The 23,981-nt window shown below is 42.2% G+C and overlaps 1 long non-coding RNA gene across 1 annotated transcript; it reads left to right on the forward strand.

Moving 5' to 3' along the window:
* Window positions 1–739: 739 nt before the first annotated feature.
* Window positions 740–2,352, forward strand: LOC123626696. The gene is made up of 4 exons (XR_006730970.1): window positions 740–821; window positions 923–1,032; window positions 1,587–1,651; window positions 2,126–2,352. It is a non-coding gene; the product is annotated as an uncharacterized LOC123626696 (long non-coding RNA).
* Window positions 2,353–23,981: the final 21,629 nt, after the last annotated feature.

A 23,981-nucleotide genomic window follows, 5' to 3' on the forward strand; every position in this document is an offset into this window, starting at 1 on the left:
TGTAAAACATTTGTTGTGTTTAGAAATATTCTTAGCTCCAATTTCCTTCTTCCTCAACACCCTCATGTCACCACACGTGCAGCGCACACACAGAAACACACACACACATGCACACACAGAAACACACACACACACGCACACACATGCACACACAGAAACACACATACATGCACACACATGCACACACAGAAACACACACATGCACACACAGAAACGCACACACATGCACACACACATGCACACACAGAAACACACACACACACACACACACACACGGAGTGAGAGAGACCTGCTCGTGCTTTGCACAGAGTTTTAAGCTTAAATCAAGCCAATGGCAGCCAAGCGGAGGCCAGGTGTTTTCTCCCAGGTACTAAAAAGATACAAAACAATTTGCTTCAGGCTACAGGGCACCGCAGGAACCCCTAACTCGTGGCCTCTCTCCTGGAAGCTTCTATCTTAAAAGCTGCACGAGCTGGTTCCCTTCTTTGTGTTCCTGTAAGGGTCTGCTCCTAAGTTTCACGCCACGTTCTGATCAGAAAGGCCCCTGCCAGCGGTCTCACCAGCCAAGCAAAGGGTGGCACTTCCCTTTGTTTCTTGGCCATGACAAGGCAAGCTGACCGCAATGAATTCATGTCCCTTTTTTGCAGGACCTGACCTTGGAGGTGGCAGCAGTGACGCGGTCAGAATGTGCTGAGCAGGAAGAGCGGCTGGCGAGGAAAGCCCGTGGTGGGCAGAGTGGGTTTTAGGGCCTTTCGTTTTGGAGGAGGAAGCTCTGACGGGGCCAGCCCTCCCGGGAGGAGGGGCTGGGCTGAGCAAGCAAGGTGGCATTTTGGTGGGAACAGATCGGGTTTGAGATCCTGACTTCCCTTCCGCTGTGTGATTTGGGGCAGGTCAGGGAATCTCCGAATGTCATCTTTTACAGGGTGACGGTGAATGCAAAGTCCCTGCCGCGTGGTTCAGTTTTGTTCTCACCCCGAGTGGCCAAGGAGGCCTCTTGGCAGAGGAGGCTTACACACCGGAACTTGCTGTGAGGTTTGTAGCTCGGGGAGAGGGGGAGACAATTAGACTAGGAAAAAGCAATCTTCAAGGTCAGTAGAAGAGCTGAGGGGCTTTGACTTAGGCCACTGTGATGATTTGGAACATCTCCATCCAATAGAACTTTCTGTGATGGCGGAAACGTTCTCTGTCTACACTCTCCAACACAGCACTCACCCGCGGCTCCTGAGCCCTTGAATATGGCAAGTAAAGTTCAGAAACTGAATTTCAAAACTTTATTTAATTTGAATTAATTAAACTTTAAGTAGCCATAGCAAGCTACCTGTCTAGGAGTTGCTGTATTGGACAGCACCACTCTGGAATGGTGTTCTCAACTTGGGCTGCTCCTTTGATTGCCTCTGAGAAGCTTTAGAAGACCCCGGTGACTGGGTTTCATAGCACAGCATTCACATCCAGTCCCTGGTGTGGGAACCGTATCTCAGAAGTTGTAGAAGTTCCCTGCATGACTGTAAGCTCCCCTGCTCAGGGACAGTCAGGGGCTCTGTGTGGCCGGGGCTTGTGCTAACCGTGGTTCTCTTCTTGCTGGGCAGGAGTGCCCCGGAGCCTGGCTGGCTCTGGAATGCGTTCGCTTGGGTTGTCTCTGTAGAGAACTCTGGTAAGTTTGCTCTTGGGAAAAATTCTAGATGCCTCCAACTTGGGCAGGCTAAGAGGCCCTGTTTTCCAGTCTTGAACACGTATTTCCCTTGGCTGATAGGTTTGGGGAGGGCACCTCGGTGGGGAGGAAGAAGGTTTGGATGAGGGTAAGAGGAAGGAATGTGGATCTAGGGTCCACAAGGATAATGAGAGCCTTTCTCTCCAGCGTCTGAAGAACCTTCCCTCTTGTTCTGGTATTTTCCTCATAGCTTCCCACAGGGAAGTTCCCTTGCATGCCGGTGGCAGGAGGGCTTTTAGCAGGACACAGGGATGTCCTCTATACTTTTGTCTCCTCGTAGAGAAATAGTATCATTGATAACTTGAAACCCAATTAGACCAGGCAGGAAATGCCTTCTTGGGACTGGAAGGGCCAGAATAGGGGTTTAATGAAAAGCACATTTTATGTCTAAAGTAACTGGTCTTATGTTTATTCCAGAGAAAATCCTCAGGGTGTAGAGAAGAGAAACACAATAAAATGGTAATGAGGGGCCCGGGCCCCACACGGGGCACTGTCGCTGTGAGTAGTTCCTTCAAGGAAGCTCCCGCTGTTTGTCCAGCCCTTGTCAGCGGGTCTGGAAGGGCTTATGTTTATCCCAAACCAGCACACGTGGGGACAACCACCACAGACGCTGAGAAACAGCCCCAAGGAAGGAGGGGATTCCATCCAAAGGCCTGGAGAGACTCAGAGTTCCTGATCCTGGAGTTCTTGTCCATGGGTTCTTCTTGAAAAAGAAAACCAGAGGCAGCTTCACCCTGTTTTTACGACAGGAGCCACAGAGCAGTACTGGAGAGAATGACAGTCCCCAAGAGCACATCCTAAAGGGAAGAGCCGAAGACAGCTAGTCGGGGCCCTCGCCATACTGAACACCAGGCGGGTGGCGCTCTGGCCTTGTTTCTGGTCCGTGCTAAGCCTCTTCCGGGAAGACTATGTAGCATCTCATTTAACACACTAACAGCCACACTAGAAAAAATTTTTTTCCCCCTTGGGGCCACAGTGTTTTATTATGGAAATAGAATAAAAGCTCTGAAAACAAAACGATCCTTTTTAATTTAATAAAATATTTGTTTTTACTTATTGTTTTCTGTGCATGAGTTATATGCAACTTGAAAATAGTTCTCATGGCTGCCAAGGTGAAGAGACGTGAGTTACATATGCTTCATGAGGCCCCGGGCTCAAAACTAGCATGAATTAAATACGACTCACGTGGCAGGTAATGTGTTAATCCTCACAACTACCGTCATTGTCTCCGTTTCTTCATCTCTGTTTAACAGAAGGACTCTGTGGCTCGTCCTAGTCCTACAACTGGTAAACAGGTTCAGATTTTGAACTAGGTTTACAGGGCTGGCAGCTTGTGCACCTCACCTTGCCCATGTGAGGTGGGGGGGTGGGGGAGGAGGAGGCTGGAGCGCCCCCTGGTGGCCACCACGGAAAACCAACTCTCCTGCGTTCCTTGATTTCCGTCCCTGCCCCAACCCCTTCTTCCCCAGCTCTGGTCATTGACGTTACAGTCTTAAATCCCAAATTTCCCCCTGTCTCCACCTGGCCTCTTGCTTTTATTCCTACCCAGGAGCCTTGACCTCTTGTCTTACATTTGTCCTACTTGAACCTGTGCATCCTATGCCTCGGGACTCTGTATTTTTAAAGTAACTCATAAATCTTGCCATAGAATTCTTTACGTATTTTCCACCTCCTAGTGTTAGGTGAGGCCTGCGTTTGCTCTGAAGACATCATTTCTCTTGGAAGCCTCTCAATGTATTCCTCTGTTATCCTCTTGTTTCTGTCCCGTAACTGGACAGAAGGTGGGGTTGGCATGTCCGTTCTCCCCTTACTTCTCCCTACCATTGTTCTGTGACTACTACCCAATAGGCCTGCTGGTGTTGAAATCCACACAGCATCGTTCATTTACACCTTTGCTTTCCGTAGTGAGCCCCGCACCTGGGCTCACAGCCTTCCTTTCTTTGCTAAAGTCTGAGAGTCTCCAACATCAAAATCGATCATCTTCCTAGCTCTGTACTCAGACACAGGCAGGCTCCACATCCTCAGGGAATTCTGTCCCACCTGCCCACCTGCGTGGAGTTGCTCACCTGAGTGGCAACAATGATTACCTTGGGCAGCCTGGCATGATGTTCACCGGGGCTGATAGAACTAGGTTTAAATTCTAGACCTGTCATTATTAACTGTGCGCCTCTGAGCAAATGGCTTATCCATCTTGTTCTTTAATACTCATCTATAAAATCCGATAATGATAACACTCTCCTCACTGGGGTGTTGGAAGGATTTGCTGGGATACTACATAGAAATTGCTTAGGATACTACCTGGCACTTTAATACTGTAATCATTGTTCACTCTGATGATTATTATCCTCATTTCGAATTCCTCCCCTACTTAGATCTTGAACTTTTACATTTTCTGAGACCATAACCTCCTCCCTGCGTTCACCTCCCCTTGCTCGTTTCATTCAAGCACCTTTTAATTCCATCAGGATCTTGCCCATCGCTCATTTCCTGCTGGCTTCCTGTGGCATTCTGAAGACAGCTGCCTCCCCGCCTGGCGTCCGCTCCCTCTGCAGCGCTCAAGTGCACGACTTTGCCTTTCCTTTCGCTCCCCAGAGAGGACTCAGCCTCTAATCCTCCCTGCCTCCTCTCTGCTGTTTTGCTCATCCTCTCTTGCTTTGCTCTTCTTGCAGAGGGAAGACCGTCACTGTCTCCTAACCCTTGGGGTCTTTCTTCCCATGTTCTTCACCCCATGCTTCTGCCTCCCCTGAGACCAATCCCACAGGTGACCTCTGTCTCCGTGTCCCTGTTCCTCCCTCGCTCTCTACACTGTGCCTGGCTGAGGATCTTCCTTCTATAGCTCCGGGGATCTGCGTTATTCTGGTTCTGTTACAAACCAGGTCCGTTTTCCTCACTGCATGGTGTGCCAAACCCCGAGACGGCAAGGTTTGCTGCAGAGAGTTTATTCATGTGGCACAGAGTGAGGTGACAGGAGAATAGGGCTCAAATCTGCCTCCCCACAAGTGGGAGTTAGGGATGTATGTGGGGTGGAGACGCAGGGTGGTCTGAGGCTGGGAAAAGGGACTGGAGCTAAGAAGAGAGGACATTGGTGGTCGGTGATCAGGGCCAGGGTGGGGAGGTGTCGTTCCTCTTCCCGGCCTGCGTGTCCAGAACATGGCGGGGCGTCTGCATGGCCTGAGGGCGGAGTTTCCAGACTTTAACATGGAAAGGTCACCCGTGTGACACTCGCACAGGCCCTGCTGTTGGTGATCTCAACCGGCTTAGACTGGACAAGGAGCTGACTCTAAGTTCCTGAAAAACAACTTAGGGAACCATTGGCCTTGGCAATGGTGTTTTGGACATGACACCAAAAGCACAGGCAACAAAAGCAAAAATAGACAAATGGGACTGCATCCAACTAAATGCTCCTGCACAGCAAAGGGAACGATCAAAAGGGTACAAAGGGAACCTATGGAATAGAAGCAAATATTTGCAAAGTGTATCTCTGATACATGTTTAATATCTAAAATGTATATGAAATTCCTATAATTCAATCTTTAAAAAAAAACCAAACCCAAGTAACCCAATTAAACAATGGGCAAAGGACTTTAATAAACATTTCTCCAAAGAAAACATACAAATGACTAACAGGTATATAAAGACATGCTCCATGTGACTGATCATCAGGGAACTAGAAATCAAAACTATAATGAGATGTAACCTCACATCTGGTAGGATGGCTACTATCAAAAACACAACAGATAACAAGTGTTGTCTAAGTAATCTCTTTACCTCTTGGTTCTCTTCATTCCAACATATTCTACCTTCATACTATCATTTGAATGTTGTTATCTAAAATCAACTGTGTTCATGGCTGCATTCATTCAATAATTTATTTAATCATTTCCTTCTCAAATTAATTGCATTGCTACTTTGTACAAGTCCCTATAGATAGGTAGATCAAATAAGATACAATATAATTCACATAGAGTTATCAGCTCACTGCCATGATACACAATTCCAAAGTTTCAGTGGTCCATTGCAGTAGAGTAACAGCCAGTGCAAATCTGAGGCAGTGGGAGGGTGTGCTGTGTTTTACACAGCTGTTTGAAGCCCAGCTGTTCTACCTGGTGGCTTTATCATCTTCTAGGGCTTTGGAGACCTCCCTGGAAACAACTGAATTCAGCTGGCAGAAGAGGGAGCAGGATAAGGAATGCATGAGACGGTTTCAAGGCCAGGTCTTGAGGTGGTAAACGTCGCTTTTGCCCGCATTTCATGGACAGAATGCGCAGGGCTGGGAAATGTACTCCAACAAATGAGCCAGAAGAGGAAGAAATCAGGAACATGGATGAGCCTGAGTAGCCCCTGATACTAACACATAGGGTTTGGAAGGGCTGTTAAGTAAACTGACAATTAGAATATTGCCCATTGCCCATTGATTTAAGAGCACACTTCGAGCCTGACTTTCAAGAAATTGCTAACTTTAGCCTTGCAGACCTTGTCTGGTTTAACCACTCTAGAATTTCTTGGGCTCCATCAAACCAAACTGCTTATTCCTAAAGCTCACCTTGTGGTTTTTTTTTTTCTTTTCTCTCTGGTCATTTGTTTATGAATTTCCCCAAGAGCTTTCTCATTGACCATCACTATTTCACCTGACAAATTCCCACCATTCTTTTAAGACCATCACAAATGCAACCATAAAGTCTTCCCTGACATCCTTCCCCCTTATAAAGAATTTGCATCTCTCCATGTGGCACCTGCATATTTCATTCTGCCTCGTGTTATAGTGAGGTCTCATTGCATTACCAGACCACCTGCTCTAAAGTGTCAGCTGAAGCTGCAGGTACTCTTTGTATCTCCTGAGTCATGGAGCACAAAGCTTGGACAAAACTGGAACACAAGACATGTACTTTGTTGAACTGAATCATTGTTTTTATTGCCACTTCCTATCCTTCCCACTTTACCTTAAACTCAGGAAGGTTAAGGAATTCCTAACACATTGCCTTACGTGTGATGTTAATAAGTGTTTGTTGCTTGGTTTATTGGTTTATTGAGCAAGGCAGACCATGGTATGGGGTAGTAGAAGATGCTCATGTTCTTGTCCTGAATCTACCGCTCACTAGTTGTGGGACCTCAGGTAAGTCGCTGCACATCTTTAAGATTCAGCTTGATCACCAGTAAAATGAGAGTTGAACTAAATGACTCCCATGTTACTTTCTAGTTTTAAGAACTAATTCTAAGCCTTGCTCTCTCCTCCAGGAATCAACCCAGGCTATGGGTTGGAAGCAAAACAGTTCAAAGAGAACCCAGTTTGCCAGGCTAAGAGTAAAGAACTTAGGTAAAGAGAGAAAGATATGTTGGGTTAAGCTGAAGTGTTTAGACTGTAAGACACAGAGAAAGAAGAACAAAGGAGAGAGATATTCTTGGTGATCCGGGGAGAGAAGGTGAGCTCAGACTGAAGTACAAGGACCCTTGTGCAGTGGTGGCTCTCAATGTGGGGCGAGGGTGGGGAGGAGCTACTACCCCTTGGGGAGTTGGGAGTTCATCTGGTTTGTGTTTTTGATCACCACCATAATTGGCATTTGTGGGTGGCGCTAAGAGCAACAGATCCTGCAATACACCGGTCAACCCCATACATCAAAGAATTATCCTGTTTCACATGCAATTCTCAAATGTCCCATTGGACACACAGTTGAGTGAAAAACCTATTTAGAATGATCTGACCTTAAGTCTATATTATGTATAAATACAAAAACATTTTTTGCATTGTTTTAATACTTTCTAAATTTTCCAGTAAAACATCAGCTTTGGAAATTGACAGAACATAGTACTTCTATTTGGAACTTCACCAAGAGTTGTTCATTATTTTAGAAAATATGTCACTAACAGCAATGACAATGTGTTATTTAAATCACTATAAAATACACCAGCATCAGTCTGCATTCATGGCTGTTATGTTCCTGATGATTGCACATAGAAGAGCAGGCATCTGAGTACTACATGGTTTCTACCAGGGAAGTCATGCCTGAGTATTCACATATTGTAGTCCTTCCCTTGGTTTTTTCCTTTACATTACTAAAATGAAGTGTTACATGATTTTTAAAATTATGTGTCTAGGTAGATTATATCTTTTATAAATTTCCTTTCAGGGTAATAAGGAATGGTTTAAAATATAAATATAAAAGGGACATCGGATGTGATTGGCTGAGGACCACTGATGTTAAGAAGCACAGGGTATGTGAGATGGTTGTCATAGGAGATTTCATGGAATTAATTGTATTTGCATTCACATCAGGACCGAGTTAGTCTTTGATTTCCTTCTACTGACTTGAAAATGTTTACCTTATATATAGTTCATATGTTTTTAGTATCTTTACATCAATGAGAAAAAAAGCCAATGCTGAGGCCAGGAGTTTGCGACAAGCTTGGGCAGCATAGTGAGACCATGTCTCTAAAAAATTTTAAAAAATTAGCCAGGTATGGTGGTGCATACCTGTAGTCCCAGCTACTTGAGACACTGAGGTGGGAGGATCACTTGAGCCCAGGAATTCAAGGACACAGTGAGCGATGATGGAGCCACTGCATTCCAGCCTGGATGACAGAGCAAGTCTTCATCCCTCCCAAAAAAAAAACCTCACAAAAAACACACAAAAAAAACCACAAGAGCAGAAACGCCCATCCTACTAGTAATATTTGCATAATGTTTTATGGTTCGCTGAACATTTCATCAGATTCTCAAAACCATCCCATGTGGGAGGTGCTGGTCATTGTTATTCTCCTTATTATGTGCTGAGGAATTGATATAAACAGAGTAAAGTGACTTGCTCTAGATCCCCTCTCTAGGACATGGTGACACAGGAATCTCTCATTCAATCACACTTTCTTGCTGAGCCACTCCAGCTGGAAAGATGGCATTTTATTGGCACAGGGTGCACAGACAGTAAACTCGGATTCCAGCATTGGCTGAGCCTCGGTGGAGTTCAGATCTCAGAATTCCCATGACAATAAAACGAGGTTAATACACGTACAGTATTAAGAACAGAGCTTGGCCTATGGAAAGTACTCGGTACTTACTAGCTCCTTTCCAAACACTGTGGCTTCCAAGAAGAGACCCCGGTTCTTTTTGTAGATGCGGTAAAGACCGGGTACAAGGCAGTTAGGCAGAACTGCAGGCATCTTACACACAAACGTAAAACATAAGGCCAGGCTCGTATGGAGATCTTTTTGTTCTGTCATCGTCAAGATGTACCAAAGCAGCAATTTTAGCATTCTTCCCATGACAGGTTTTTAAACGTTTTTTTCCCTTAGCACAATATTCACTAAAGCCACGATGCATGCCTCGTCTCAAAGCTAACGGGCACTAGAGCTTGGCTGCTGAGGACAGGTGTGGGTCAGTGGCCAACTCCCTGCTTGACAGCATTGGGGGCAAGCTTGGCAGACAGGAAGGTGTGTAGCCCAGCCCTGGAAGTCTCGGAAGAGGCACCAAGGCCCCACCACATGGCTGTGAATTTCCTCCCACGCTCATCCCCCGAGCGTGGACCCGACCTGAATAAACAGACGGGGAGGAGAACAGGAAAGCAGTAAAATAGCCCGCTGGAAGGTAAACACGCAGCAGAGACTCAGGCCTTCTCTCTGCCTCTCGGCTCCCTGGGACGCTGAGAAAATCAAGCTCTATGAGGAAAGGCCCCTCTGGTGGTGCTGGCCTGTCTCCAGGTCCGCCCACGCGTCCCCAGCACACCCTGACACGTGCACACACGTACACACAACCCTCCTTCCCCACTCCCTGTCCCTCCCATGTCATAGGCTGATTCCGCCGAAGTTCCGCGAGACCACAGCACATTTGTTCTAAATTAAACTGCGGGTAGAACACTAGGGTCAACACTTTGCTCTGTATTGTTCATCTCCCTCTTTGTTAAGCTCCCCACCAATGCCGTTGAGTGTGGAGCTGGCTATCGATCCAGTTGTACCCCCGAATGAATCACTGTCATAGATGAAAAGCTTTGCACTGGAGGGCTGGAATATTGTGCTAGCTCTGGCCCTGTCACCTTGGAAGTCAGGTCACTCCTCTGAGCTTCAGTTTCCTCGTCTGTGAAATGACAGCGTAGGGCTAGATGGTATCAAAGGAAAGGAAGCAAGACACCGTGTGTCTTAGTCTAAGGCCATGAGCAGGCAGGAGCCCCTTGGATGCTGTCGGATGTGTGGACTTTTCCCCACTGACAGCTGAATCCACGAGAGAGACTGACAAGTGTCACAATCAAGAGTCTCAGGTCTCCTCAAAGGCATCCAGATGAAATGTGCAAAGTTAACCTTTAATTATTCTGAAAGTATAATTGTTGGCTCTTCTTTCACTAATTTAAAAAGGGCAACACATAACTGCTTTTGCGCTAACCAAACACATGCTCCATGACATCTATTCACCATCGCATCTACACATCCTTTCCTTCCCAGCAATGATTGTTGTTAGGGGAAGAGAGAACTGGATCACTTCATCCTCACACCTGTTTCTTGCTCTAAATGAGACAGTTATCCTAACTTTCCTTTGCACATGGGGTATGTTGAAAATGACCCATGGGATCATGCAATCTATAATCTCAAGAAACATCTAGAAACCTCAGACCATCTCCTCTCTGGGCGTAGGAGCCAAAAGTTAGGGCAATTTGGCTGAATGCCTCCAGAAAGTTGACCAGATGGCCACAGTCAAGTTCTGTCTGCTCAAGTGGGTAAGTGACCACACAGGCCTCCCCATGCCTTTGGACTGATGCATTTCCACCGCCCCACTCCTGACAGATGCATCTTGCCTCTCCGTCATGAAAGCTCGGTCCCACAACTCCTCTGTGGCAGTCATCTATTCTGGCCTGAGGTTTGCAGCATTATGGTTTCTTGGTGGGGCTAGGGAAGGAGACGGTATGTTTTCAGAGCCCTGTCAATACACAGGCAGGTTCTTTCCGGACAATGAGGCCACTGTGCAGGGTGCGAAGGCCTGCTTGGGCAGATCCCAGGTAGTCTGATTTAGGAGCTGTGAAATACCTGCCAGGCACCACAGAACTATTGTGGTGCCAATTATGCACCAGAGGAATCCAGGATCCAGAAGAGATTTAAGCACCTAGATTTGCGGACTTGCTCTGCAGGGGCATGCCTGGGTGTCTAATTTCCCACCCTGAGGTTAGGATATATATATTCTCAGTAGCTTGATGGTGTTTTCAGTGTAATATTAACCTGCACAGCCTTAAAAAATGTGGTTTTCTGACTTCTGATCCTCCCATTCCATCTTTATCAAACTACAGAGGTTCCTGAGCTCAGGACTTCACTGACCCATGTAGTCTTTGCACCCTTTGCTTTAAACCCAAAGGAGTTTGGAATGTGAGCAAGACATCAACTACTGTTGCTTTCAGAAACACACCATCTCTACTGTGATTTAAGGGACAGGAGGTGTGATCACTGTGACCCAAATGCCACAATGTTCTCCACCCTCCTCCCCATCTGTCCCCTGGCAGATTAAATGACTGAAATTCATGCTATTGAAAATTGAGCCTTGTGGAAGATCACTTGAACCCAGGAATTCGAGGCCATCCTGGACAACATAGCAAGACCCCATCTCTAAATAAATAAATTAATTAACTATTGAAAATTATATTTATTAAAAAGATAATTCTTTATACATTTGTCTCTTATCTATAAGCAGCTTGAGCCAAGGGACGATATCTTTTCATTTTTGTTTTTTAAATCAGTGTTTAAATCAGAAAGGGGTTGGCACATGGAATTTCTGTAACAAATATTTATCAATGAATGAAGACATTTCTGCATTCTGATCTTAGACTTGGTACCAAAGAAATTTATAATCTTAGTTAAATTGCTTCATATTTATGAGCCTCTAATTCTGCATCTCAAAAATAAAAGGGCTTTCACTAGATGATTTAGTTTTGCTTTAAAGGCATGGTCTCACTCAGTTGCCCAGGCTGGAGTGCAGTGGGCCATCATAGCTCAATGTAGCCTCAAACTCCTGGGCTCAAGTGATCCTCCTGCCTTAGCCTCCTCAGTAGCTAGGACTACAGGCATGCACTATCATGCCTCATTAATTTTTATTTTTATTTTTTGTAGAGACGAGGGTCTTGCTATGTTGTCCAGGATGGTCTTGAACTCCTGGCCTGAAGCAATCCTGCTTCGGCTTCCCAAAGTGCTGGGATTACAGGTGTCAGCCAATGCTCCTGGCCACCAGGTGATTTTTGAAGTTGCTTTTAGCTCCAACATTCTAAAATCCTTTTTCTTATTTAGAGATGTCTGTGGTTAGATTTTGCCCAAATTCGATTACTATATGAGGGAAACAATAAAACTAAAGTTACAGACTTGTCTCAAGAAATATTTAGAGTAAGTTAGGTCAATGGCATTTCTAAGGTCCATTAAGAATTACAGCATCTTTCTCCACGGTGGGTGGTGCAAATAGCATTGTTAATTCATGCATTAATAGTTCCATGCCTGGGGCTTAAATTGGCGAGGGGAAGTACAGATGCTGGCAGTGCTCCCGCTTCTGTCAAACACGTAAAAATGGGTGAAATGTGGTTAAGTGTAAATGGTAGTCTTTAAAGGGAAATATTAGATAAATGTTTCATATTTTTTGTGACTTACCTCTTTTGGATCAAGAGGAGATTTTGAGCTTATTATAAGGAAAGAGGAGTGGCCACTGAAATGCCCCCAAAGGAGGTTGAAACATAGAAAAGGCAGATTCTGGGTTTCTCAGATAATCTCTTTATCCTGTTGCTGCTCCCATGGGAAAGAATTTCAAGTAGAAGAAGTAAAAGGCTTTTCTTGTATAAAAATTCTACAGGTAACAGAAACCTACCTATGAGCCCACTGTGAAAATTCCAGTCCCCTTCCAAATATTTTTAAAGAAGCCAGAATTTCCAGGTTTAAAGGGAGGAGTCGTACAAGCTTGATTTGTCCCATCGCCTCTGCACCAGGTTCCTATTCCGAAAGCGGTCACTGCCTCTACTTTCTCCTTAACTTCCTGCAACTGCTGTCCCTTGCACATGGCACTTCCCCACCCCGTGAGGACGTACCCTTCCTTCTTTACTCATCCAGCAACACCGTGAGCCCAGTGCTCTTGTGTACAGTAGACTTAGCAATATTTGGAGGGGAAGTGAAGGGCCCTACAGCATAGCACAAAATAACACGAAACCGGAAACCACGTTTTCAGCCTTCTTGCCACAGGGAAGTTTTCAGAAAATGTCTTGGTCCTTGCTACCTATGATTGGCAAGGGTTGGGGACACTTTCACCATCGCTCTAAAACTTTCTCCAAATTACTCTTTTGTTCTCCACTTCAGGATCCCTGTTCTCTTCCGAAGCATCAGAGAAAATAGCAGAAGCATTTTCTGGTTTCGATTCGGCTGGATGATGAGATGACTGTTACGTTTGCGTAACCAGAACCATGCAGGGAGCCTAAGAGGAACTTAGCCCCTCCTCTACGATGAGGAAGGGTTTCAAGGACTTCTTTTCGAAAATTGCATTTTTCTCTTGCTTGACATGTGTATAGGTAACCCCTTATATTTATACCACATTGCATTTTTCTCACAATTATTTCTATTTCTGTCACCCACAGTGGCTTGGGACCTATTTTAGCAACATCCACCCAGCACCTCCCACCCAGGCAGCACCGGGCGTTGCTCCATTCCACTGAGCATTCTTCTTGACTCCTGAAAATGGACTGTACAGCAGTGTCACCGTAGGAGCATTATAAAAACGCATTGTCTTGGGTATCATCTCAAGCCTAATGAGAAGAATTTGGGGTGGGGGGAAGTTGAGTGCAAGGCCTATGCTTCTGATATTTAAAAACTCTTCCCATGTTGCCCTCAGGTAGCCAGTCTCAGGACTGGCCCCTAGGAACTGTACAATTCCATAAAGCACAATTCCTTCTAAGGACAAGCCAATTTTCTCTGTCCTTTCATTTTTTTCTCTTACTCCACCTACCTCTTGCTTCTTTTTCTCCCATCTGCTTTTTTTTTCTCTCTTTCTCTTTTCCTCTATCAAATATTAAGTTCTTAATATGCATCCAGCACCTGGCTTCGTACCCCCATGGTGCTGACCCATGTGTTAGAGTCACACCACTGCAGTCCAGGTACGAATCCCGTGTTTCACATGACGGTGACCAGTGTCACTTGCAGTGAGGCTGTCCTCACTTCTATCTTCTCTCAGAAGCACAGCCTAAAATGTCTTAATGGCCCTAGGAGGCCAGATGCTACATTTATAATAATTTCTAGATGAGAGGAGAAAATCCCACTCTTAGGAATACATCTTGGTACCTCCAGGGACAGTTTCCAAGCCCAGGAGGAAGATATCCCACTCAACATTTCTCTCACTTTCTTTTAAAAGAATATTTTAATGCAATAAAAACCAGAGCATCATTTATACCTATTTTCTTAAAAAACCTTATTTAGGAAATAGTCTAATCCCAGTCTCAAGCCCCATCCTTTTCTCCAGTCATGCACGTATTTAGACTTTTTATTCTTTCTATTAACAGGGAAAATGAAGACCATTATGACAGTTAGCAGACGTAATTTTAGACAAATACAACTTCTTATCAAATAAGCCTGCAATAAGTATTTGATGAACAGGGCTCTTCAATATAACTTCCAACACTAATTTAATGAGAAGTATCAAATGAATTTTTTTTTATTCTGATATCTCCCATGAGACAAATGATACTTTGCAGGCCTATTTTTAACAAATGAATTATTGACTTAAACTGGCACAATTAATCACAATATAATGGGATCAGGGGATGTTAGGGGCTCATTCATCATAGCTGATGATGAGTACTGACTCTTCCGAGAAATGAAACTCTTTAATCACTCCTAGATTAACAGTTACATGCTTTCAAATTTCAATCATAGGAAACTGGCAGTGTAGAATGAGAAGGAGCCAGTGCAGGCGAAGAATATGAAAAGGTGCAGGCAGAGTTTGTTGTCTGCAACTAGAAATCCAGGTCTTGCCAGGACTCTTCAGTGAAGAGGAAAAATGATTCATTAGAGAGACAGAGTGGTAATGCGCTGAGAACAGGGATGGCAATTAAAGTTCTTGAGAATTGGGCTTAGCTCTACCATTAAAAATTTCCATGACTCCTAACAAGTTGCTCAACTTCTCTGAACTTCATCTTCTTCATCTGCAAGATGAATATAGCACGATCTTTCCAAGTAAAGTTCTTGTGAAGATCCAACGAGATAACCTTTGTCCTTGTGTTTTGGACAATTAGAAAGCAGAGTTCCTTTCATATAATCCTTGTAATTTCGGTAGCGGATGTTTGTTTTCTATCTCCAGGACCCATACCTATTAGATACTTTTGACTAATTAAAAAAAAATGAACCATAGAATGTGAAAGCCAATTAAGGAACCCAGAAGGAGAAGTCACATTTGCTAATTTAGCAAATGCACCAGTTTCTATCTTTAGCCCCATGGAACAGAAAGATGCATAAGACGTGACTCTTGCTTTCCAGGAGTTCACAACCACACTGCACAGACAGACAAGAGAGTCCCATCATTTGGATGTATGCACAAGTAAAAAGGCAAGTGTTGTTTTTTTTTGTCCCAATTAAAAGAATGCATACAGAAAAAAAAATTGAAAGATTGTGAAAAGCTAAGCAACTGCTCCCTTCCATATGTGGTGACTGTTGTGGTTTGCATAGTGTTTCCCTCTAAAACTCATGTTGAGATTTGATCGCCTTTGTAATAGTACTAAGAGGTGGGAGCTTTGAGAGGACCATGAGGGCTCTGCTCTCATGGATAAGATTAATACCATTATAAAAGGATGAGTTTCGCCCCCGCTAGATCTCTCTTGCCCTCTCTTTCCCTTCCACTTTCTACCATGTGAAGATGCAGCAAGAAGATCGTCACCAGATACCAGCACCTTGATCTTGGACTTCCCAGCCTTTAGAACTGTGAGACAATGAACTTCCGTGCATTGTAAATTACCTAGTCTGTGGTATTTTTGTTACAGCAGCACAAAATGGACTAGGACAGTGGCCCAGCTTTTCAGTTTGCCCAATTCAATCCTGGTTTAAGCATATTTTTCCCCTATAATTATTAATAGTGTCTGCTTTTACTCTCAAAGGCATCCTGGTTTGTATAATACAGTTTGGGTCAACCTAACATTAATTATTTCTTCCTCCTTTTTTGTTATTGCCAAATATCTAAATACTATGCCATATCTTTATTTTATTCAATTTACCATTGTCATATATAGTTCTCGGTCTCCCTACCTTTCCAGGGTGGGCATAGCTCACACCTCCCCCGCCCTCTCCCCCTTCTTCTTAATATATTTAAGGAAGAATTCTAAGTTTCTCCTTTTGTCCATCTGCAAATGCAGACATTATACTTAAACCCCCATATCATCTTCTGTAAAGGAGAATTCTCCTGACTCCCCATTTCTGTGATGATTTTATTAACATCCCACCACTCCCTCCATTTCTATACCCCCTTCTATTTTGTAACTTTTGTCTGATATACCTTTACTATTTATCATCAAGGTTGATTTCCCAACCTGATAATTTCATTTCTTCTCACCTGTGCACATGATGCTCTTTGGCCTTGACTGCTTTTCCCTAACATGTCTCTTTGGGAAGCTCCTTCTTATGCTTCAGGACCCAACTAGCATTCTGGTTCCTTTGTAATATTTCCATTCAGTATTCCAGCAGAGCCAATTACTGCAGCTTCCACAGATTAATGGATTCCACTCTACTGAAATTACCGCTTTATATTATACACACCTCCTACTAAATCTGAGCTCCTGGGAGAATTTCTATGTTCTCCAAGCCCAGTACAGTTCTGAGAAGACAGTGATTATTAAATACATTTCAAGGCCTTATATGTTTTCTAAAATATCAGTTCTGACTCAAAGTGGCATTTGGCTTAAGGCACCTTGTGTAGACATTTACTAAAATAATTCTTACTAAAATACAGATTAAGGTATAAAATAAGATTTTTAAAGAACTCACTAACAGATAACACAGTGAAAAATAGTTAATATTAGTGCAGATCCTAATGTGAAGATGCTTCAGAAATAAAGATTTGAGTCCAGCCAAGGAACTATGATCGGCTGAAGGAAAGAGAATATGGACTAAGTAGAGGAAGAAAGCATTTACAGACACTAATAATAATGATTTTCCCTTACTTAGATGTGAATTTTTATATATATATAAACATTATATATAACTATATATGATATATGGTTATATATAGATATATATGATTATAAATTTATAGTTATATCTAAAAATATATAACTATATATTTTGTAATATATAGATATATTCATATATAGTATCTAACTATATAATATATATTTATGTAAAGACACAAAATATATATCTACTTATATCTGGTTACATATATTTAAATATAGATATATATATTATTTTATATTGTGTATACACTCATAGCTTTATTTCTGCTTTTTCCTCTCCAATTCCCCTACCACCTAACATAAGATGTGCTAATAGTGGCTGACCTTTCACCTCCTTACATCTCCTTACCCTTGTATTTTACAAACATTGGCCACCAAATGGATGCAATGACTTGGGACTTTGGGGACTTTGGCATCCTCGTCCTGGGAAGAGGGACTACTTTAGGTTGTATGAGGGGTATTTTTATGTGGAGCATGATTTTTGTAATATGATTGTTCAGAAATTAAATATAACTAAAAGATGTGTGTATGAATTGACGAGGGTTGAACCATGCTGGTTTGTTTTGTCATCAACTTGGTTAACATTTCCTAGAATCCCCTTCTGAGTCAGAGGGGGGTCAAAAGAAGTACTTGCATGAGATTTGGGAGGCAGAAGGTTATGGTTGCTAGCTGTGGTCACAGATTCAGAAGGGCCAGAGAATTCCACCTTGTCTTTAAATCCTTCAATTCTACGTCCCATTCTTCTTTCCAACTGCTTGTAGCTAGACACTTGGCTATGGACCTATAGATTTCTTGCATGTATCCCTCTTCTGCACGGCCTCGCTTAATGACTGGATGCTCTAGGCTTCTAAGGAGCCTGTTAATGACTTCTCTGATCTCCAAATCCTCTTTTCAGACGTGCATTGCTTAGCTCCTCCCACAAGTGTATACTGTCTGATGGCTGCAATAAACCCCTTATCCATGACTTACAGTTGTTCTGCTTATCTGATTGAAAGCTGATCTCACAGTATCATTGAAATAGACAAAAAAAGGGAAGTTTTAGAAAAGGAGGGAAAAACAGATAAATTACAATGTTAGTAGAAGACTGTGGCACACATACCTACATCTTCTACAGATCAAACTAAAAAAACCAAACAAGTTATGTAAGTCCTGAATAACATAATTAATAAGCCTGTGTGTGTGAATGTGTATATATTGATCTTTGTATCCCGCAGAGAATATCCTTTATTTTGATCATCAATAAAACATTTATGAAATATTGATCTACATTATGTCCCAAAGAAAAAACTTAAAAAAATAGTTATAAAAAGCAGGAATTTGGATCGATGGATAAGCTTTGAGTATTTGTAACAGATGTCACAGAAGATGCTATCAAGCTGGACTAGGAAAGATATGAAAGATAGAAGTCAATATGGCTCAGTAAGCATTTGTGTAGTACTGTGACCCAGGTACTCGCTAGTGGGGATGTATGAAGATACATAAGACATGTCTGTATCGTCCAGGTGCTTAGAGTCTAACAGGGAGGAATGAGGAAGGCATTCTGTGCAGGTTACAGAGCATGCAATGGTTGGAATGAAAGTTGAACATTGCCTCTTCCAGCTACAGTGCGGGGAAGTGAAGATGATTTATGTCAGGGAGTGATTGAAATAAGATTGTTATATATACGAAGAAACCAAACAGTGAGAAACCTAAAAGCATCTGAATGGTGTCCAATTATGAGTGGGAGCCACTGGTAGTTCGAGGTGTTTGGGGAAGATTAATTTCAGGGGCCCTGCTATGATTTGAATATGTCCCTCACGGTTCATGTGTTGGAAACTGAATCCCCAGTGCAATGATGTTGAGATGTGGGGCCTTTACAAGGTGATTTGGGCCTGCGGGCTCTGCTCTCATGAATGGATTATGTTGTTATCGTGGGAATGGGTTTGTTATCACGACAGTGGTTTTGTTAAGAAAGTCAGTTTGGCCCCTTGCTCTCTCTCACCTGTGTAATGCCTTCTGCTATGTTACAACACAGCAAGCAGGCCCTCATGAGGTGCTGGCATCTTGACCTTGGACTTCCCCACCTCCAGAACTGTGAGCCAAGTAAATTTCCATTCATTATAAATGAACCAGTCTGTGGAGTTATAACAGTGCACCTTGGACTGAGACAGGTGTGCCGGATAGAGTAGGTGGGGAACAGGACTGGTAAGAAACTGGAACATGAGGTTCCTGAGAGAGAAGACTTAGTTTAGGTTAGTCACAGCGGAAGCAGAAAAGAAAGATTGAACAGCAAGTAGAGTTTCAAACATGTAGGGGCTGCTTTAAGATAGGGAGGGAAAAGGAGTGAAAGCAACTATACAAATTTAATACCTAGATGACAGTTGGAATGGTGTCAACATCAACAGAAATAGATTATATGGAGTTTTCCTATTTCTAATATGTGTTTTCAAACTTTCAAGAAAGATGGCAACTTGAACACGTGCATGTAACCTCTAGCCTCTAGAGTCTTACAAAGATTGCCAATAGTGGGGTTTACTCTGCATTGGAAACTAGGAAAATGTGCAAGGCAAGCTCCAGAAATGTGGAGAAAATTTCACTGGATAAAATGTTGGTAGAAATCTACCATATCTGGCCAAGAAGATATGCACTTCCCTGCATACGAAAGAATAGTGTTTCAGGGAAGCTGGAGAGAACCAATCAAGTCTCTCCAATTCCTCTGCCCACCAAAGGTTCTGAGCAGTGGGGGTTTGAGTTTGGACATACCATGAGATGGCCCAGGAAGACATCTGCTATCAGTTTGTCCTTGCTACAAGTCAGGTTCCAAAGGCTGCACTGAGCAGGTGGCTGATGCCAATTCTTTTTTTTTCTTTTTTTTTTTTTTTTGAGACAGAGTCTCGCTCTGTTGCCCAGCTAGAGTGAGTGCCATGGCGTCAGCCTAGCTCACAGCAACCTCACACTCCTGGGCTCAAGCAATCCTCCTGCCTCAGCCTCCCGAGTAGCCAGGACTACAGGCATGCGCCACCATGCCTGGCTAATTTTTTTTTTCTATATATATTTTTAGTTGGCCAGATAATTTCTTTCTATTTTTTAGTAGAGACGGGGTCTCGCTCTTGCTCAGGCTGGTCTCGAACTCCTGACCTCGAGCGATCCACCCACCTCGGCCTCCCAGAGTGCTAGGATTACAGGCGTGAGCCACCGCGCCCGGCCCTGATGCCAATTCTTAATCCCAGCATAGACAACAGAGGATGGAGAATGGTCCCCAGCAATTTTTGACTGCCTCACCTCACCCCAAGAGAAATTCATCAGTGGAAAGGTCAAGGCACTGTGAAGTTACCTCCAGCCTGGCATCTCCATAAATGCTGGTGAATTCCTGCACTGGTAAGGTTAAACCAGTGTAAATCTACACTTCTCTCTTTTCTTTTGGGCCCGAAAAGGTTTTCTTTTTTTTTTTTTTTTTTTTTTAGGGGCTCACAAAATCTATAATAGAAACCATGTCAGCTTTTAATACCTTATTATCTTCAACTCTTAGCAAGCATATACAACCCCTTTTTAAAATGCACAAATAGAGAAAAACTACTAGCATAAAAATATTCTGCAGTTTGAAAAGAAAACATTCTGTAGATTCAGAGCAAGGTTCTTTCTATAAAATTCAAACTGCCACAATAAATGGGGAAATTGCTGAACATTTCTAATGTATATGCGCTATGATACTTAAGTAGATGCTGCATTTATGAAACTCTAACAATATCACAGAGAGGTAACAATATGAAATCATAAAAGACCAAATGAAAATAAAAATGCAAGTATGGAATTTGAAGGCACAATGTAGCAGTGAACAGTTACATGGATACTGCTGCTAAGCTGAATCAGTGAAAATGAAGGCAAATCCTAGAAATTCTCCCAAGACTCAAAGGAAAAAATAATAAATAGAAGGAATAAGAGAACTGTGAAAAGTCGTGATCTAGAAAATCCAAAATATTCACAGCAGGGCTTGCACAAGAGAGTAAAGAAAACAGAGAAATGCTAGAAGTTTCTTGAGAGAGTTCAGAGTACTAAGCAATGAATAAAAATTGTATCTAGACATGCGTGATGAAATCCGGTATGGAACCAGAACAACTGGGACAATTCTCCCTGTCCACATCTGGGTCTTTCTCCCTACTAGCATCCACTTGCCCGATGTTCCTACTAAAAAATATCAACATTTTAAATGTGTACATGAATCCTAATTGCTTAGGTTTTGAAATCAGTTGATAGGTTTAAGGAAATTCCAATAAAAATTCTAAAAGGATTTTTTTAACTTAAAGTAATTAGAAAGTTCATCTGGAAGGTTTTTGAAATATTTGAAAAAGAATAATACATATGGAGACTTGTGTTTCTAGATTTTGGAAGATTTTGTAAAGCTGCTGTAATTAGGCAAGAACAGTAATAGAATAGAATAAAAAGACTCTGAAACAGACCATAGTGTATAATTAATCAAATGATATAGTACTTTAAATCAGTAGAGCTGATTATTGAATAAATAGTTCTGGAACAACTGGCTAACTATTACAGAAAACAGCTAGATACCTGCCTCGTATCATTTGCCAAAGGAAATTCTAGATGGATGAAAAAGATAAACTTAAAAAAATAAAATCATTTATGACCCAGAAGAAAATGTAGGCAGGCATCCCTCTGACATCACATAAAAGCAAAATAAGAAATTATAGAGGAACATATTGAAGGATTTTAAAACATAAAGAATACAAAATCCATATTCACCCCAAAGCTATAAACAAAGTTAAAAAGTTCATTATATATTGGAGAGCTATTTGCACCACCTGTGTAGACAGACCTATAAATGTATGAATAGAAGTGTATAAATACAAAGCTACAAATGTATTTGAAAAATCCAGAAGAAAATAATAAACTCCATCATAGAAAACTGAGCAAGAAATATAATAACTAGGCATTTTGAACAGAAGAAGAAATGTAGTGGTTGATAAATATATGATAGGTTAAACCTAGAGTATTAGTTTTTCTATGAATGCTATAACAAATTGCCACAAACTTGGTTGTGTAAAACAACAAACAATTATTGTCTCATATTTCGAGTCTAGAATTTCAAAGTCAGTTTCATCAGGCCAAAGTCAAGGTATTGGCAGGGCTGTGCTCCTGTCAGAGGATCTAGAGGAGAATCTTTTTCCCGGCTTCTAGTGGCTGCCAGCACCCCTTAGCTTGTGGTCACATCACTGCAATCCCTGCCTCTATGGTCACATCAGATAATCCAGGAGAATGTCCCCATCTCAAAATCCTTTTACTTAATCACATCAGCAAGATCCATTTTCCAGATAAGGTGATATTTACATGTTTGGGGGATTACTGCCTGATGCTTTCATGAGGTCATTGTATAGCCTACTATATACACAACTAATAATCAAATAAATTTAAACTTGTCAAAAATTGTTTTCATTTATTTAAAGATTTTCATTCATTAATATTATTAAAGATAATATTAATAAAACCAGTGTTTGTAAAGGGCTGGCTGATAGAATGCTGGCTGATAGAATACTGGGAAATGGTTTTTGGAGGGCAACTTGGCAACATGCATCAAACTACTTGAAAGTGTTGAGTTTTGTTTTAGACATATTTCAAATGGAGGTAATTAAAGCTATGCACAAGCATGATCAGAATATCATTATAGTATGATTTACAGTCATCAAATATTGTAAGTAACCTGAATGTTCAAATTTTTTTATAAAGGTACAGTATGCCAAGCATACATTAAAAATCATTTTGGGAAGAATATTGAGACGGTACCAAGTGCCCACGACAAAATGCTAAGCATGCAAAGCAGGGAGCCAAACTGTTTGATTTCAATCTTATTGAACATATTTGAAAAAAAATAAATGTGTACTATTGGAAGGACATACCTCATAATATTAGGACTAGATAGCTCTGGGTTGTGAGGTGATTAGTGATTTTTATTTTCCTTTCTATATTTTTCTAGTCATTTCATGTTTTTTTGGCAATGAATTTATTCTATTTTTTTAATCCTCTTATTCCTATTCTGCTGAGGCCTTAATCACTTAACCACTTGACCAAAGCTCCATGAGCTGACTGGGCAGTCTCGAGAAAGGGCTTGAGAGCATGATGGGGACTTTTTGTGCTAATGTGCTAATAGGACATATAGGAAAAACTTATGTCTGAGCTCTGGGGTCTTGGTGAGAGGGCAGGGCTGGGGGTGCAGGGTGAAGCCCTCGAGGAGAGGAGCCTTGCTAGCTTTCTGGCACTGTGGGATTTAGTGCAGTATTGGCTCATGTGGAACCCCCACATTCAGAACCCTGACGTCGTCGTACTTCCCTTTCTGTGTGTGCGTGTTTATGTACACTGGCTGCCTGACCTGAGATAAACGCCTTCTCAGGTAAATTGTTAACACATTAATATCCATATTTCACACTGAATGAAATATTCAAACTTATTACAGTTATATTCCCATTTTTTTTCTCTTTTAATGGAACTGCCAATGAGCGCAGACTTTCAAGGTTGCCTGTTCCTACACAGTGGAAATTAAAACCCTACACTCAGAGCATTAGACAGACCTCAGTTCTCTCTGCCCAAAGATACATAGCTGTATCTATATACAGATATGCAGATACATGTAATTATACATAGTTACGTATATTATGTATTTTATATATGTATTTATATGTATGTTTTATATACATATAAACATATTACTGAATCAGTTGCAGCCTCTGTGTTGCAAAAGAGAACATGACATCAGATGTGTGATTCCTGAGGACGGCACATCACAGAAACATGGGCTACTAGCTCTAAGAGAGATCTACATTTGGCCTCCAGGAGTGTGATCTTTCCTTCTCTCTTGAGTGAAACTCTTACTAAACTACAGAGTGCTGTTTGGCAATAGCTGCAGAGGTGAATTTTGGGCTCTGGGGGGAAATGATGAAAGTACGGAAGCCAGCAGGTCATGGAGTGCCCTGGACCCTGCTTCCTGGGCAGAGGCCTGAGGATGCAACACAAGCCCAGAAAAGTAATTTCTATGGAAATTCTTAGAACCGAGAAGGACCTAGAAATATGAGAAGAAATCCTAAACATCATAGCTTAAATGAATCTAAGAAAGGGATTGGAACATAAGGGACCGTATGGGT

This window comes from Lemur catta, chromosome 22, assembly GCF_020740605.2.
Source record: "Lemur catta isolate mLemCat1 chromosome 22, mLemCat1.pri, whole genome shotgun sequence".
NCBI classification, from domain to species: domain Eukaryota; kingdom Metazoa; phylum Chordata; class Mammalia; order Primates; family Lemuridae; genus Lemur; species Lemur catta.